The sequence below is a fragment of the Sitodiplosis mosellana genome, unplaced genomic scaffold, assembly GCF_009176505.1.
Source record: "Sitodiplosis mosellana isolate CC-2019 unplaced genomic scaffold, AAFC_SMos_1.0 Smas_scaffold_6191, whole genome shotgun sequence".
NCBI classification, from domain to species: domain Eukaryota; kingdom Metazoa; phylum Arthropoda; class Insecta; order Diptera; family Cecidomyiidae; genus Sitodiplosis; species Sitodiplosis mosellana.
In genome coordinates, this window is record NW_022601432.1 from 3,394,456 (window position 1) to 3,399,837 (window position 5,382).

Genomic DNA, 5,382 nt, shown 5'->3' on the forward strand with positions numbered 1-5,382 from the left:
TAAACGAGATCATCTGCGGTCGAATGAACTTACAAATATATGTACAATAGCAACATATATGCAAATCGTCAGCCGTTTTCTTTATCTTTCCCCCATGCGCGCTCTCTTCGTTGCTGCTCTTCATCGCGCAAACACTGGTTTGCGCAACGCACCCAACGAATGAACTCAAAATACCGAATCAACACAACAAAGACGAAACAAGAAACAGAACGGAGATTAATTAATGATTATAAGTATGTCTACATGTTAATTAGCTTGTATCACACTTTATATTACATTGTTGTTGTTGGTGGTGCTACGGCGCGCTGTTATTGTTGTTGCCTGTCGATGGCTGGCTCTTATTTATTTTGATTTTTTTTTCTGCTCGCTTTTTTCCTCTCTTGTGCACCGTTCCATTCCAAATGGACAGATTTCTACATATACGGCACACTCGTTTGCCGTTCAATGCATGCAACCATTTATCCATGGAAATGCAGACATCTCGCTTGCATCTAAATTGTGCCAACATTAAAATATTCCCATTGAGTTTTTAACTCATTTTATAATAAATATATATTTTCCACGCGTGATAATTGACTTTTTTCTTCTCTCTCTCCCTCTTCCTCTAGGCAATTATTATTGGCGTCTGCCATGTTGACTGGTGTGGCACATACGTACGCGTCACATTACACCAAGTATTAGAATTTATGTAACAAAAATTAATAACGTAAATGCGTAAACATACTTTGTTTTTTCTTTCGATACCGATGTTATCCATCCTCCATAATGGAGACTCCATTCCATTCCATCGGTTTCACTTAAAACCATCAACACTGCGCACACGTATCCCTTCAACATGCGAAAGACATTTATGCAGATAACCAGCAACGCAGCAGCAATTTTAATTTTGTTTGCGAATCATAATTTACATTTTCATTTTGTTCTGCACTGGTCGGTGTCAACAGCTCCAAGAAGCGGGGAGATAACATGAAAGAAAGCTCTTCGTATTTGAATTTCAGACACTGTACGTGTACACTGTATATAGTGTCTGAATTCATATATTTTTTTCAATAGGATTTTGATAAGGCAAAGTCAGAAGAGCCCGGAAAATGTATCGAAATGAAAAGGCTTCATCATGTTCAATGGAATCTAATGCTAATCATACACAGTCATATTTCAGTTTTTCGATTTGGTTTTTTTACTTCTGATTGAATTTATATCATATTTAATTTACATTGTTGTTGTGGTTGATGTCACTAGTGTTCACTGTTCATATATGACCCGAATATTTCCATTCATTCTGTTTAGCTTATTCAAATAACCTTTAAAACTGTTTATATTTTCTTTCTATCGTCAGTTTCCACTTGATTTTCTGCCACAGTGTTCTATATTTCTTTGTCTTTTCGGTCTTCATCTCAAATGGGCTTTCCGATGAAACATCGGAATCATCCTAAAATACGAAATGTTCATCAATTTCAAACGTTTTAAAAGAGATTGAATGATTCAATGTGCTTTCTTTTTTAAAAAAACGGAAGTGGAAAATGGAACAAGAGAGTATCTCGATCTTTTACAGTTTGATTACTCACCTCACTTAGTTGATCTAGTGCATTTTTAGCAATCATTTCGAAAGCATGTTCGACATTGATATCTTCATTCGTTGATATTTCAAAGTAGGGAATATTGTTGTGCGATTGACACCATTATTCAGCCTGTTTGGGAGTCACCTGTGAACAATTGCAATCGTTTATGGTTAAAATTCGTTTGAAATTTTTTATTCTATTTCATTATTCACGCGAAACAACATACCGATCGATTCTCCAATTCCACTTCATTACCAAGAACAAAAAATGGAAATCGTTTTGGATCAGATGGAGTGCTGTGAGTCAGGAATTTATCATGCCATGAATTTAAATTCTTGAATGCATTTCGTGCAGTCACATCAAACATGAGTACATAACAATCAGCTCCACGATAAAACATACTTCCCAGCGACTGATAAATTTCTTGACCTACAAACCCAATGAATCAAAGCAGTTGAAGTCTGATAAATTCACAACGATATGATAAACAATACATACCAGAAGTCTCTGATGTTGAAATTGAATTATGCAAAAAAGAAGATGGAAAAGAGTGCAATATTATTAAAGTGGTGGATGCAAAAGAACGTCACTACACCATTTTGTTTGCACATACCTGCATAGTAACAATATGTTGGTCAACTAATATCTCCTTTGTTGAAAAGTTGGCTCCAATTGTGGCTGTAATCCGATACAAAGTAATATTTTATTATAATTAGCCAACAATTGATTGAAAACACGATTTATTTAAACCTTCATTTATAGATATCAATGATTATTGATAGGTTCATTTACCATAACAGTTGGCCCCAAATTTGAATTTGTCACAAAAATTAAACTTTCTAAAATTATACCATCATATTTATTCGTAAGTTGTCCAGGAAAATATCGATTCATTAGAAACGTTTTACTAACTTGCACATAGAAAAGAGAATTATCCAAAATCTCTTTTTCAAATATGATTATTTGTCCTGTCCTGTCACATTTTTTAGTTCATTACAGATGACTCACACTGAATCATAGGAAATTAGGGCATTTCTTTAAAGACCTTAAAAATTATGCAGTCAATGTAGATTCAACTAAAAATAAAACTCTGCCTACGATGAATAATTAAAATGATTTCTGAGTGGATAGTGGAAATTGCCATACCTGGCATTTTGTTCACAATTGACATTGTCACAATTCAGTAAATTTACGAGAAATAAAAACAAAGTTTCAATATATAAATATATGTTCGATCGTATACACAAACTGGAATAATTGGCCTTAAAAAATTGTCGATAAAGTCTGTGTTTGGAGCAGAGAGAGACAGAGAAAAAAAAGAATTTAGTCTCGAATAGTGTCAATAATTCACCAAGTCCTCGTAGTTTTTTTCTTCTCTTCATTATAAGTTAGAATTAGCTAATTAGTTCGAAAACAGCAAGACGTGCAGCAATAAATATCGCACCGTCAATATCTAAAAATGGAGTTTGAATCGATCGTTTTGAATTGAATCTGGGTTGTGTTGTTATTGATATTGAATTGGTTTTTGTATTCTTATTCTTATTCTGTATGTGTTTCGGGGCCTTATCTCCATATCACAATCGATTCTTTCAATCTCGGGATTGAATTTGAGTTGGTGTTGAATTCAAGTTTCTTGCACCAGAAAATTATGTGGCGACAATAATAAACCGATTTATGTGTTTGGAATCATGTGCATCAACCGAAAGGAGAAAATGAAAAACCAAAAAAAAAACGACAAATGAAGAGTATGATTGGCCGTAAACGAAGCCATTTCATTTCAGTCGACACAGGCGGTAAGTGCTATACTATAAGTTTTGAATATTACACCAGACTAAAAGGTAGAACCGAATAGGCTACAATAACCGATATATGATGAGAGGGGCGCTATATGTTAGACACATGACACCGAAAGACGAGAGAGAGAGAGAGAGAGAGAGAGAGAGAGAGAGAGAGAGAGCGAAAACGGCGACGCAAATGATGAGTATGATCTCAATGGGAGATGTTGGTTTCATTTGGATTGGTTACGTTCAGTTTTAATTTCGAATCCATTGCCGCGTGCGAATGGAATCAACTCTATTTGCTTACGCGTCTTTTCTGTCTGAGTATGTTCGTATGTGCGTGCTCAATCACTCGTTCAGACAAGCAAATGGCGTTTGTTTTTTCAATTAAAAATAATAGTTTTCACTCCACAAAACCAACCGGGCACAAGGAATATAACACACAGTCACAGTTTGTCATCAAACCAAATAAAATCTAATGATCTTGAGATTTATGGAAATCTTCACAAATTATCGGTTATTTAACAACTCTATGCCATGTGATATCATCGTTTGATATGAATTTAAATGGTGACATTGTTTCTTTATCGATCCGGAAACAGATACAAAACGATTTTTTCCAAAAAAAAAGCCACACAAATAAAAGAATAACTAAAAAAAATTGATGATTTTTCTCTTGTTATTGTTGTGATACCCGCTGCTTTGGTCTTTAGAATGGAATGTACGATTGATAAAGAAGAAAAAAAAAAGAAAAAAAAACACACACACACACACATCGCGTTGAACTATAACAAAAAATGAAAATATTCTGCGTAGGATACTATACGTCGTACGCAGCACGTCTCTCTAATTCGATGCTGTATGTATATTTGTTTTATAGTAGCTCCTACAAGATTTCCATATTGTACCGATGTTCCCATGAAGTAACTCGATTTACGACAACATTTTTGTGTTGAAATTAAACATATATGTTTGTTTTGTTTTAAACGCGGCCGATTAATGCCCCGGGGAATTGTTATAGAAGTGAGAAGCCATATAGAAACCACGTGATTTTTCTGTTGTTGTTTTTTTTTTACGATAAAATTCTGCGTTTTATAGATAGAGAGAAAAAAAGCACTGGAGAAACTTGAACAAGTCCAAAGAATTTCTATACTATATTCAAACAAATTTATTGGAGCTCCCGCGTACGGAAAAAACAATATTTTTTTCGTTTTATTTTGTTTTGCGCATTTGTTGTTCGTTTTCGGATGTTCAAGAACTTTCTATGAAATCATTTTGCACTAATGAGCTCACTTAATATGCTGATTGATCCAAATAAAGCAAACAAAATAGCAATTAAAATGGCATCAAATGTACGCGCGAGACGACCAAAATTCTGGAGCTGGGAATGTTATTTATGAAAGAGCAAAAAAGATAACAACAGATTTATCGAAGTAAATTATATATGGAATGGAATATCGGGCCTCTCATCGGGAAAGATAAAACGGCAACTAGTAAACAAAAGAATAAATAAGTTGTGTCATCACTTTTTGTATATCGTCAATAGACGATTTAGTTACACACCGAAAAAGAAACACACGTATAAAGAAGAAATCGCTTATTAATTGTGGCAACAAAAAATCGGCCAAGGAAGAAAAAAAAAAGCTAGGATGAAAAAAAATCGGATAGAATTGAACAAACACGAACACTTATATTCACAAATTGATGATACAGCTCTTGTTCAATAAATCACAAAAAAATTAATCAATTCATCGGCTTTACATAATTTAAGTGTATATATATAAAAAAAAAATCTTCATTCTGCGTCCGCTGAGAGGCTTGAATCCATTCTTCTTTCGCTGTAAATACACGCAATCAATTTCAAAGCCGAAACAAACTTGGCCGTTCAAATAATAATAAACGAGATTAGTTTCAACGGACAGAAAAAGAGTCAAATTGGTCAAATTTTTTGTGGATTTGGTGGTGTGTTTCTTTGCCTCGTTTTGCGCTTCTCTCTGTCGAGAGAGAGAGAGAGAGAGAGAGAGAGAGAGAGAGAGAGAGAGAGA

The 5,382-nt window shown here is 34.3% G+C and overlaps 1 pseudogene; it reads right to left on the reverse strand.

The window, feature by feature from the left end:
• Positions 1 to 1,216: 1,216 nt before the first annotated feature.
• Positions 1,217 to 2,694, reverse strand: LOC129576478 (ras-related protein rab7-like; annotated as a pseudogene).
• Between the last annotated feature and the right edge of the window lie 2,688 nt (positions 2,695 to 5,382).